The 13,121-nt window shown below is 46.8% G+C and overlaps 1 non-coding gene across 1 annotated transcript; it reads right to left on the bottom strand.

Moving 5' to 3' along the window:
* Positions 1 to 811: 811 nt before the first annotated feature.
* LOC150006410 (small nucleolar RNA SNORA74) lies at positions 812 to 1,013 on the bottom strand. Its single transcript, XR_016512100.1, has one exon. It is a non-coding gene; the product is annotated as a small nucleolar RNA SNORA74 (small nucleolar RNA).
* Positions 1,014 to 13,121: the final 12,108 nt, after the last annotated feature.

The raw sequence follows: 13,121 nt of genomic DNA, 5'->3' as shown, positions 1-13,121 counted from the left end.
CCAGAGACAGGTAGCAAAAGTCCCAAGGCATCCCAAGATCTGCCTCTTGCCAGCTTCCACCTGGCAGCTGCCTCTTAGGCTCAGTCACTAAAAGTGTCTCATGGCACTGGAGTTGTATGGGGTAGATTCTCAGTGAGTCACCACGTAGGGCTAAGTGGTGTTCACCAGATTGATACAGTTTCAAACTTGTCAGTGCTGGCTCTGAGGCCACTCAGCAAATGTGCCAGGATATACCAGCTGTAGCCTCCACATGCTGGGGGCTCATACACCTTTGAATAGTGTACAAGAGACCCAGATCTGGCTTTCTTTGTTAGCAGTGGAATTAAAAATCAAAATAGGCAACGTCTCAGGACTTAGGATGTTCAGGATCCATAGTCTGAGATCAGCTGAGAGAGCTCAAGGGATCTGCAGAAGTTCAATGGGTTCTCAGTTATCAGACCTACGCTTCCTGCTCTTGGACAATCATGGGTCCCCTGGGAGGCAGCAGGGAAGACTGTGGCTGGGTCACGCAGCTGTGATCCCGTCACTGTGTCATGAAAAATTTAGTCCCCTCATGCATGGCTGATTCTAGCAGATGCCTTCCTCCATTTCCTTCCTCAGAGAACTGCAGTTCTGTTCAGATGTCCAACCAGATGTATGTTTCTTTGCTGCCTGGACAGAACTCTCCCAGCTTTTGCCCCCAGGCTTAATGAACTAGACTGGCTGGAGTGCAGGGAAGGACAGGAGTCAAATAAAGGTTCCTTGATGGGTGCTGAAAATGCTATCAGAATCATCAAGACTTTTACTGTTTTTAATTTTTTTTTTTTTGCCCTGTGTCTGTTCCCACACTAGAACTAAGCAGCCATAGTGAATACCTAGCATACTCTCAAGGGAGCGTAGTTCTGCCTTGCACCAGTGCCTGATACCACCAGTACTGTGATGGGGGAAACTGGAGGAATGAGGAAGACATTCTCTCCCAACAGCGGAAGGCTGTTGCAGTGATGATTCTATCTGAACAGCTGACTGCTGCTGGGCCATTAGGCTTTTAGTCCCCAAAATGATATGATCTGATTTATATTTTTTAAAGATCACTATGATTTATATATTTTTTATTTTTATTAAAATTTTTTTCAGTTAGAATTAACATTCAATATTAGTTTCAGATGTACAGCATAGTTGTTAGATATTTACATATTGTAACTTACAAAGTGATCTCAATAAGTCTCATATGGGGTATCTTTTAAAAGTGTATTAGTTTTGTTCATGAGGGCTCCACCCTCATGATCTAATCACCCTTAAAGGCAACCATCTTTATTTTAAATAATATATTGGGGTGACATAGGTTTATAAAATTATACAGGTTTCAGGTGTACAGTTCTATAATACATAATCTGTATATATTATTTGGTGTTTGCCACCCCAAGTCAAGTCTCCATCCATCACCATTTATCCCCCCCCCCTTTTACCTTATTCTACCTCCCTCTCCCCTCCCCCCTCTGGAGAGCTCTCTGTGATTTGACATCTGAACGATACTTGAGATGTGTCTGAGAGCACAGGTTGGAGTTAAACCTGCTATTTTCAGCCGGTGTGCCGCTGCATGCACACTGGGTGCCGCGAGAATTTTAAAGCGTGCAGTCCCTGACTTCTTTCCAAGGCTCTGGTCAGTTTTATTATTATCTTTAAAAAATTTTTTTTTCTCCTTTTTTTCTTTCTCTTTTTTCAGATATTTCTTTGTAATAAATCAACAATTTAATCTCTTCCATTCTGAAATGGCCAATAGGTCATAGAAAGAAAATTCTTTGACTCTTATTTGAAACCATGTTGTCATTTTCTTATTTCACAGCCTGAGGGAAAGGAAGTCAGTGCCCGGGACTGCAGTCAGTTATCACAGGTTTTAAGATTGGCGGGCGCTATGGTGTGTCTCGCCACACCAGTTGAAAATCGTTCATTTGGACAGATGAAGAGATTAGGTATGCTTCAGGTACAGAGAGTGGGCACGCGGCCCGGAGGCAGGAGAGATGAAGACCAGAGGTCAGAGCACAAGCCCATCGGAGGCCTGTGAGTGAGTGAGTGGTCAGGGCAGGAACACAGAGGGCCCAGCAGAGGGGAAAGGGGACAATCCATGGAGAAGGAAGCACAGGGGGAGAGCAAGAGGGACAGGGGACCCTGAGAGAGGAAAGGGCAGGGGGATAGGGGACTCTGGAAAGGGGGCAGAGCAGGGGGAAGAGGAGACCCTCCAGGGAGAGTCAGGGAACCGCAATGGAGGGGACAGGTTACCCTGTCACCTGTGCCTCCTCCCCTGCCCCTTCAATGAAAGGTCCCCTGTCCCCCTGCCCCCCCATGAAGGGTTTCCTGTCACCTCTGTCCAACCCTCTCAATGCAGGGTTCCCTGTACCCCTTCCCTCCCCCCTCCATGGATAGTCCCCGGTCCCTCAGCCCTCCCTTCACCATGGAGGGTTCCCTGTCCCCCTACCCTCCCCCCTGCCATGGAGGGTTCCCTGTCCCCCTGCTGTGCCCCCACCACGGAGGGCTCCCTGTCCCTCTGTGGGGCCCCTGCCATGAAGGGTTCCCTGTCCTCTTAACCTCGTCCCTCCATGGAAGGTTCCCTGTTCCCTCTGCCCTGCTCCTTCCATGGATGATCCCATGCCTCCTTTCCCCGCCCCTCCCAGGGTGCCTTCTCACCCCTCCCCTCTTCCTTCTATAGAAGTTCTCCTGTCCCTTCTGTCCTGACCCCTCCGTGGTGGATCCCATGTCCCCTTGGCTCTGCCTTCTTCCAGGATCCTCTGTCCACACTCCCCTACCCTTGCTATGGAAGGTTTTCTTTCCCCCTTCCATGTTTTTTTCTCAAGGTCCCCTGTCTCCCCTGCACTCCCCCACTCATGGAGGGTCCCCTGTCTTTCCTGTTATGCCTCCTCCATGGAGGGTCCCCCATTTTTTCTTTCTGCCTCTCCCAGGATCTCTTTACCCTGCATTGCCCCTGCCATAGGGGTTCCCCAGTCTCTCCTGCCCTACCCCTCTTATGGTCCTTCCTCCCTCATGCCCTACCTGCCCATAGAATGTCCACTGTCCCCTCTGCCCCTCCCCGGGTCTCCTGCTTCTCCTGCCTTACTCCCTCCATAAACGGTTTCCTGTCCATCTGCTCTGCCCACTTCATGGAGCGTCCCATGTACCTTCTGCTCTTCTTCCTCCCAGTCCCCTCTCTGCCCTTCCTTGCCCACCATGGAAGGTCCACTTTCTCCCCTGCCCTGCCCTCTTCATGGAGGATCCCCTGTTCCTGCACTGGCCCACCCAGGGTCCCCTGACCCCTCTTGCCCTGCCCCCCTCCATGACAGGTCGTCGGTCCCTTCCACCCGGACCCTCCATGGTAGGTCCCCTGTCCCCGGTACCCACTCTCCTCCATGGAGGGTCTTCTGTTTTTCTGCCCCTTCCCATCACTCACCTGCCTCTTGGGACTTGTGCTCGTCTCTTGTCTTCATGTCTCCTGCCTCCGGGTCATGAGCAGGGCCCATTGTCTGTCCATGAAGCACATTTCTCACCTTCTTCATCTATCTAAACTTCATCTGTGCTCTCAAGACCCATGTCAGATATTTCAAATGCCAGACCACAGAGTGATCTTTAAAAAATATAAAGTAGATCTGCTCATTCTTGTGCCTAAAAGCCTTCATGGCTCAGACAGCATTTTCAGCCCACCTGAGGACCCGTTATTCTCCCCACCCACCCTGTCCTGTATTTCAGCCAGCCTTGCTGTGCCTGTCCCAGGGGCTCTTGCTGTCCCTTTGCGGGAGGCTTCCCTGGTTCTTCTTTTGTCCAGCTCAGTCTCAACAGCTAAGTCTGAGTTTCAATATGACAAGATCTTGGGGAGCCCTTCACTCAACCTGCTTGGGAGTTACCCTGCAGAGGCCTCAGCCTGGCACTGTGGTGTATCACATGGCAATAGGTCACAGAAGTAAGGCAGGTCACAATGGTAAGACAGGTCACAGAGGCATCCTGGCAACCTTCCCAGGTCAGACAGGTGGTCCAAGGTGACCAAGTGAGAAGTGGGCAGGAGGGGAGGTCAGAGATAATGTGGGAGGTAGCAAACCTGAGTTGCTGGCTTTTAGGATGGAGGCAGGGACCATGAGTCAAGGTTTGTGGGTGGCCCCTGGGAGCTGGGAGTGGCTCTGCCAGGGACACAGAAGGGAACAGTCCAGTAAGGAGTGGGTTCTGGCAGCACCCCATAAGCAGGGGGCGGGGACTTCCGGAGCCTCCAGGGAGGAGCACAGCCCGATGAACTCGCCTCAGGTTTCTGACCCACAACTCCTGTGGTCAGGCACACACTCTGTGGTGTGGGCCCCTCTGTCTGAGGTCATGTGTTAGGGCCACAATAAAAAACCAATATTGTCCCATCACTCCCTAGTCACGTCATCTAAGTCTGTTTGCTTCCTGGCTCTTAGTATCTTCTGAAATAAAGAATTGTTCTTGTTTACCTGTCTTTCTCCCAGCCCCTCTCAGGACCTGAAAGGTAACCTGTGAAGACCCCGCCTCCAAGACCCAGGTCCAGGGAGGCACAGCTGGCACACACATGTTGAATAAGTTTGGGGGTGAAGGGCTCTTTTCTGATTTCATAAAATTTGTTTTTTCAATAAAACTTATTCATTAAGATATAAATACATACACTTTCTTAAACTTCTTTAGAACACCCCAAATAAATAAATTCACAAATAGCAAACTGAGGCCCTGAGAGAAGACATATGGGTAGTCAGGGGAAAAGAACTCAGAATTCACATTTTTGGACACTTCCATTGGTGCTTACCTGAAACACCCCAAATCACCAACTTCCTTATTGTAAAATAAGTTCTGCAGATCTATCTATCTGGCATCTATTATCTATCCTTCCATCTACCATCTATTTATCATTTATGTATCAGCTAAAAATTTATCTCAACCAGGACTTATATTGTAGTTTTTAGTATAGAGTATGCATCCATATGTTGGGAAGCAGTATTCCTTTGCTGATACAGGAAGTATTTTTAAATACTTTAAAAACCTACCCGTGGTTGTACACACACACACTCTATATTGTCAGGCAGAAAGCAAGAGTTATTTCCCAAGGTACGTATATCATTTGAACATCATCAAATGGCATATTCAGGCTTCCAGGCTGTCTTTTTTGTGCTGTGGTCATATTGGTGGTGTTACTTCGGGCCCTGCAGGGTCTCACACCCTGCACTGACCCGTGCAGGGATTCAGTGGTGGGGGTGATGAATGGAAGGGCAGACTAGGACAGGTTCCTGATGAAGCAGAAACAAATGGTCTTCTCATCTCCTGGCTTCCTGTCTTCCTCGTAGCCTCCCAGGAAGTGCACAGTTGACTGCTAGTTGCAAGGCTTTTATTTTCTAAGAGTTACCACAAACACTTAACTGGTCAGTTGAATGGAGCCGCAATGTGCTGGAATAAAATGATTGAAAAATCATTTTCTGGCTTAGGAAAAATGTTGTGGCTGACCTTCACCATGGACCCTCTCCACATACCCTCCCCTCCTGCTCCCCTCTGGCACATTCCACACTTGCAAATTAAAATGTCAGTTTGATAGGTGCCTCTCCCATGCAAAATTGCTTCCTCCCCAGTTAAGTCTTAGTTGGGGGTTACGCTAAGGCCTAGTTCCAGGCAGGGCCGGCAGGATTCTTCTCAAGGTGACTAGAATGTCCTTAGACTGACAGGGGATTTAGATTTAGCCACAGGTTGCTTCCTCCTGGGTTTCAGTTCAAGTCTGACGGCTAACATTAAGCACCCAGTGGGAATCCAGCACTGTACTGTGCTCTCAGCTGTTTGCATTTTTCTGAGTCTGAGCCTCTTGAGTCCATCCACACTTGTCCAGGCCTCATTTTCTTGAAGTTTAAAAATCATTTTTTTCTCATGAGTTTTTAAATTTATTGGGGTGGCATTGGTTCATAGGGCTGTTGTTGGTGGAGTCCTTATGGTCTCTTGAGAAAAAGCATTTTCAGGGACCCTCAAGGGAGGATAAGATCTGGTGGCAGTAAGATTTATTTGGGTGATTGATGCAAAATCAAAAGGGTTCCTCTCCTGGGTTCTCAATGTCCCATCTCTGTCCATCCCACCGTGGGAAAAGTTCAACGTGTCATCAGCAAGGCCAAAACAAAGGCCAGTGTCCAGAGTTTCTGTGCCACATCAAAGCTTAGTCCAGTCTAGCCTGCAAGTGGCTGCTAAGTAGTCTCAGTCCCCGTCTGGCTTGTGTTCCTGGCTGCTTAATCCAGGCCTGCATTTAGAGTCCGCTAGAGTCACATGGTTGTGGAAAGAAAATGAGCTAGGTTACCGGAGGACAGGGAGAGAAGGAGAGAGCTCCTGAGGCAAGAGATAGCATAGGAAGAACTCCAAGACTGTGCTGCTATTGCCCCTGTAAGGGGCAAGAAAACTAGTGACTCCCAAACCAGTAGAGAATAATTGGCAGCAAAGGGCAAATGTAATTAGAGGGTCTCTGAGCCAGAGTTAACAGTATTAGCATATTTACAAATCAGAAAAGGGGCATCCTGCAGCTCATCACAAATGCTTCTGAGGACAAAGGATATCTGAGATCAAAACGGGGGAGATAGTCATCACCAAACTCCAGGAAATGGGAAAATGTAGTTAGACAGCCTAGCAAACAAGATAAGAGAAATTTCAAAGAAAAGTTGGAGACAGACCTATAACCAGATCACCCTCAGTTAATTCTCACCCTCAGTTAATTTAGTTAATCGTGTTAGATAGTAACTCCAGAGTATCCAGCATGGAAAAACGAAGAAGCAGGGGGAGAGGGGAAAGGGGGGGCTTTACTTGCATTAGGATAAAAACAGCCAGCTCCATCCTTTCAGCACGCACCTTGATTTGGCTTTTAGGCTGTGCCCTGAGCTGCTGATCTGTGAATAAACAACCGCCTCAGTTACTGCTCAAGTCCTGTGTCCGGTGTTTTATTGTGAGCATTTCTCACAACACTTAGGTAGGATGGATAGTGAACCAAGGCAGGGAGGAGGGAGACGTGTCTCACCCACTAACCCAACAGTCCTGAGCCTGGTCCGATAATATTGCCAGATGTTCCAACATCACAATAAACACCATCATAACACAGGAGGAGGGCACTCCTTGAAATTCTATGTATCATTTCCCCATTATCTGGGAAAGAAAGCCTTTGAAACTGTGCTTTCATCCCAAGGACTGATAGATGGAATAGAGCCCAAAGGAAGGAGCCCATTAACACCTTTGAGGAAGAAGCCCATAAACACCTTTGGGTATTCTTGAACCTCCAAAGCTTGCACCGCTTTTACCTGTCAATCAATATGTAACTTCTTCACCCCCATCCTGCTAACTATATATAAGCCCTCAGAACAAATGGCTTGTGCTCTGTGGCCTCCTGGCCTTTGGCCACTCTTTACTTTTGCTGGTCTTACCCTACTTTGCCCTGAACCTATGCCTTTCACCCCCCTCCACCCCGACCCCTTGGCAAAGCCTTCTCTTCCATGAGAATGTATCACCGATAAACCCTGCTTGCACACTGATAGATTTGCTGATCTGTAATTCTTTACGGCACTGGCAAGAAGAACCAGGTTTCTCCCGTTAACAGTTCTTTGTTCCCCTGGGGTTATCTGGCTAATATTTGTATTTGCTTATTTAGAAACTGTCCAGACCTCCATGGATTCTTGATTACCTAAGAATTAGGTAATAATAAAAATAATTAGTACCTAATTACCTAAGATCTCAAAATTAAGAAAAGTTTAGGTATAGAAAACAGATTCTGGGACTTTCAGTCAAGATAGCAGCATAGGTAAACAGAGCTTACCTCCTCACACAATCACATCAAAATTACAACTAACATATAGAACCACCATCACTCAGAACCATCAGATTGAGTTGAATGGAAATCTGGCAACTGTGGAATTAAAAGAAACCACATCCATCTGGTCTGGTAGGAGGGGCGGCAATGTGGAATGGGCTGGTCCCACGTCCACATGGGGTGAATAAAAATTTGGGAGGGGTATCTCAGGAGCAAGGAGTCCAAGCCCCACACCAGGCCCCCAAGTCCAGGGATCCAGTGCCAGGAAGGTAAGTCCCCGTAACTTTTGGCTGCAAAATCTAGCAGAGATTGAGTCAGTGGAAGAAACTACCAGAGTCCCAAGCAGTTCCCCTTAAAGAACCCACACACGGACTTACCCAATTCACTCCCTCTGAGCTCCAGCACTGGAGTGGCAGCTTAAAAGGCACCAGTGGTACACAGGGAGGAACTGAAGTGTCTGGCATCAAGGCGGGAGCCGGGGCACAGCTTTCTCCCGAACAGAAAGGTGAACAGAGGTCATTGTCCTTTTCTCTGAGCCCTCCCTGCACAGAGCCAAAGAGCAGGCAGGCAGGTACCATATTTGAGACTCTAGCAACCTGGCTACATTGTTTTCCCTGTCCTGGAGATCCCCTGAGACTCCATACCACCCAACTTAGGCCCGCCCAGGCTGTTAACTGACTTTTCCATGTGAATGGCTGGCCTTGGTTCATGCTTTACAACTTCCTAAACCCAATCAAACAAGTAAGAGGCAGCTGCAGTAAGCCCCTAAGCCCCGTACTCCTGGCTAAGTGGCCCCAGTCTCGGCACTTGCAGTGGCCCCAGTCTCGGCACTTGCAGTGGCCAGCCTAGATTCACAGCTTGGCTTTGCCTGGGAATCTCCAAGCTCAGCACAAGTAGCAGCCATCTCAGATTGCTTCATAGCACATGCAGGGTGGGCCTGTGCAGAACACTGGTGAGGGCTGGCCTCAGCCCACACAATGTAGGAAATGCCAGAGCCTATGCCCCCAGTGCACAGCTACACACCACGCTGGAGCACCACCACCCTGCCACTGCACAGCAGATCTTCCACAGAGGGCAGCGGTTGGTGGTGAGTGCATTACAACTACTCCTTGCAGCTGACTGGCCTGGGTAAGTTCCTCTCATTGACCTGCCAATAGCAATCAAGGCTGAACTACAAGAGGAGTGTATGCTCAGCCCACATGAAGGGCGCACCTCAAATACACAGCTTGGGTCATAGGAGAGGCTGTGCTGCTGGACCCTACAGGACACCTACTATATTAGGCCATGCTACCAAGACAGGGAGTCATACCAGCTCTACCTAATACATAGAAACAAACACAGGGAGGATGCCAAAATGAGACAAAGAAGCATGGCCCAAATGAAAGAACAGATCAAACTCCAGAAAAAGAACTAATCAAAATGGACTAAGCAATCTACCAGATGCAGAGTTCAAAACACTGATTATAAGGGTGCTCAGGGAACTAAGTGAGGACCTCAATGGCACAAAAAAAAAAAAAAAAAAAAACCAGAAACAAAGAATATGCTAATTGAAATAAAGAACAATTTACATGGAAACAACAGTAGAGTGGATGAAGCTGAGAATCAAATCAATGAGTTGGAACATAAGGGAGCACAAAAAACCAAACCAATCAGAACAACAAGAAAGAAGAATCTAAGAAAACGAGGATAGTGTAAGTAGCCCCTGGGACAACTTCAAGAGGTTCAATGTTTGCATCATAGGGGTGCCAGAAGAGGAAAGAGAAATAAATTGAACATCTATTTGAAAAAACAATGAAAGAAAACTTCCCTAATTTAGCGAAGGAAATAGACATGCAAACCCAGGACCCAGGGTCCCAAACAAGATGGATGCAAAGAGGCCCACTCCAAGACACATCATAATTGAGAAAAGCAGGTAGTTACCTACAGGGGAGTTCCCATAAGACTATCAGCTGATTTCTGAAAAGAAACTTTGCAGGCCAAAGGGATTGGAAAGACATATTCAAAGTCCGGAAGAGCAGGAACCTACAGCCAACATTGGTCTACCCAACAAAGATGTCATTTAGAATTGAAGGGCAGATAAAGAGCTTCCCAGAACTGAAAAAGCTAAAGGAGTTCATCATCACCAAACCATTATTATATGAAGTGTTAAGGGGACTTATTTAAGAAAAAGGTCAAAACTATGAACAATAAAATGCCAAGAAGTATGTGTCTATCAACAATTGAATCTAAAAAGCAAACTAAGCAAACAAGAACAGAGAGAGTATCATGAAAACAGAGTGTTTTGATGGTTGCCAGATGGGAGGTGGTTGTGGGGGAATGGCTGAAGAGGTGAGGGGATTAAGAAGTACAAATAGGGAGTTACAGAATAGCCATGGGGATGTAAAGTACAGTATAGGGAATGGAGAAGCCAAAGAACTAATATGCATGACCCATGGGCATGAGCAATGGTTTGGGGATTGCCTGCAGGAGTGCTGGGTGCTGGGTGAAGAGGCACAAAAGAGGAACGTGGGACAATTGTAATAGCATAATCAATAAAATATGAAAAAAGAAAACAGACTGTGAGATATATATACATGTATATATCTGATATATATACACAAAAAGTAACAGATGGTTTAGACAGTCACTTTGATCCTTAAAAATTTTGTCAAGCTGTGATAAAAAAGCCAGTACTTTCTACTTGTCAACCTATGGGAAGGTAGAAGATACCACCTGTATTCAACAAAATTATTTACTTTTTTAAGGAAAACTATAGAAATAATCTCCTCATGGGGGTTTCTTCACTTTTTTCTAAGGGACCTCACAAATACACAATCGTGTTCATGTTGAAATGAACCAGTGCGCAATTCCAAATTGTCCTTGCTGAAATTATGCCAGTTATCACCATACTAATATAGTTAGTATTGTAATAAGAATAGATGAAGAAAATAGGTGTTTGGCTTGGAAAAAAGAAATGCAATTTCAGATTCAGACCTTATGAGAACTAGATTGGTTCCTAAAGACAGTGCTTGGGGAACTTCACCTCTGTGAGCTTGACCAAACTGTCACCAATAAGAGGCCCAAGAAAACCTCCCACAACAAAACAAGATTAAGGAAGAAGTTCCTACGAAGTTTTGAAATGATGACGTGAGGCAAAAGAATGCCAGTCTGGGGAATCCCTGGGGTCCAGCTTGAGGATGGACAGGTAGGCTTTAAGGAAGTCCCCATGGTCTCTGCCCCTAGTAGTCACATCTTTGGGTAATTCCCTTCTTTCTTGAGTAAGGGCAGGACCTGACACTTGCTTCTAACCAAAGGAATGCAACAATGGTAATGGATTGCACATGGCTGCATTTACGCAGTCACCTAAGAGTGTAGCACACATCTTGCTCAGTCTCCCAATGCTGGTTTTGACAAAGCAACTTGCCATGAATCTTTATAGCCACAAGGAAAAGAATTCTGCCACCAACCTGAGAGGCTTTAGAAGCAGACCCTTTCCCAGTCAAGACTCTGACAAGAGCTGGCTTAGGCTGAAACCTTTTCTGCAACATTGTGAGACCCTGGGTAGATTGCTGGGGTGAGCCCAGACTTCTGACCCACAGAAATGGTTAGATAATAAGCACATGTTGTTTTAAGCAGCTAAGTTTATGGTACTTGTTATACAGCAACAGAATACTAATGCTCTAGCCTATGCCCATATCTTCCCTATAGACTATAGGGAACCACAAAACTAACATTCTGTACTTGTTTGGGGGCAGCTGTCACCATGGGAGTTTTGCAAAAACTTTTCCACTCTAGTTCAAGCTCCAGCACAGGCTAAATGCCTAGGGAGGCTGTCCTGCCTGCAACACCCTGGCTCGGTTGGGAACTCCCTGTCCAGCCAAGGTTTCATGACCATGGCAGAACCACCAATTTATCCAGGACGCTGTCTTTGGTCTGGAGGGATGGGAGGTAGCTAATCTCTTTAGGGGAGAAGAGCACAGAACTTCCGTCTCCCGTGCCTTTTATTGAGGAAGGGGGTTAGGGAGATACAAGGTCAAGACTTATGAGTCGTCAATGAGCTTTCAGACACTTGGATTACAGCTGACAGTTACTGATTACACGTGTCAATATAGAGAACACAGTGACCAGGCTGTGTCAGGGTCTGCCAAAAATCCTGATGCCACACTGACATCGGGTGCAAGACTTCATACATTTTTAGCTACAGATGGATTCTAGTTAACTAAGCAATAAGATAGGCAGAGCAAGCTCTAAAGCATAATATGCATTCTCCAAATTCAATTGCCACGGGAACCCTCTGAGTGGCCTCCAGTCCTGTCTGGCGCATAGCCTTATGGTTTTCGGCTGAGAGGAGAGAGGCCTTCTGGGGAGGTGGTGGGGCCTGGTTCACGGTTTGGGCTACAGTTCCTGAAACCACAGAGTGGTGCCCTACAGCCTACCATGTCTTAGGCATCATGGAGGCATCATCATATTAATGATGCTTAATTTGACCATAACCGATCGTGGGAGGTGTGATTATTCAGGCTTTGCAGTTGAGGAAACTAACAGTCTGCAGGGTTACGTAACTCGGTGCCCGTCCAAGAGCTATGAAGGGCACTAGTATCTAGGTGAGCTGCACGTGAAGACATGCTCTGCTTCCCCAGCAAACATCAAATTACAATACCTGGCTTCGTTCATTCTCGGCAGCTGTTCATGTTTATCAGCCTAGGACCAAAATTTTTGTTGGAGAGAGAACCGTACCCTCCTTTAGCTCAAAAACCTCGTCACGCCTCATGAGCGGACTCTATTGCATACATATTCCAGAGTTGGAGCCCACCAAAACCTACAGAAAGAGAGTGCTCAAGGTGAGAGGAAGTTGTGGCGAGTCCATGTATCTAATTCTTCATAAGAACCTAGGTGATTGCTATGATCAGGCTAAAGTGGGAGAAAAAGTGATGGGATTCATCTCCTCATCCATCCATCCGTCCATTTCCTCATCTTTAAAATGAGGATAATACCAGTACCCAGCTTACGCGTTCCTTTTAAAGGTTAAATGAGGACATATGCTTAAAACAGTGCCTGCCACGTTGTAAAAGCTAAGTAAGACTTATACCTGGGTACTTCCTCTGGGCCTGGCTCTCTTCTGTTACCAGGGATACAGCAGAGACAGACAGACAGACAAGGCCTTGGCCCTCCTGGTGCTGACCACCTATCTGAAATGAGCGCAGATTTTGGCATCAGACAAAACGGGATTAAACTCCTGCCCTTGCCACTTACACTCAGCTGTGAAGATGAACAAACTACTGAACTTCTCTGGATGCATTGCTCAAATGTGAAGTGGGGTGAATAAAATTATTATTAAGTAACAAGTCTTTTGCAAGAG

The sequence above is a fragment of the Furipterus horrens genome, unplaced genomic scaffold, assembly GCF_987537825.1.
Source record: "Furipterus horrens unplaced genomic scaffold, mFurHor1.1.pri manual_scaffold_6, whole genome shotgun sequence".
Lineage (NCBI taxonomy): Eukaryota > Metazoa > Chordata > Mammalia > Chiroptera > Furipteridae > Furipterus > Furipterus horrens.
This window is presented reverse-complemented; position numbering and strand designations above follow the sequence as displayed.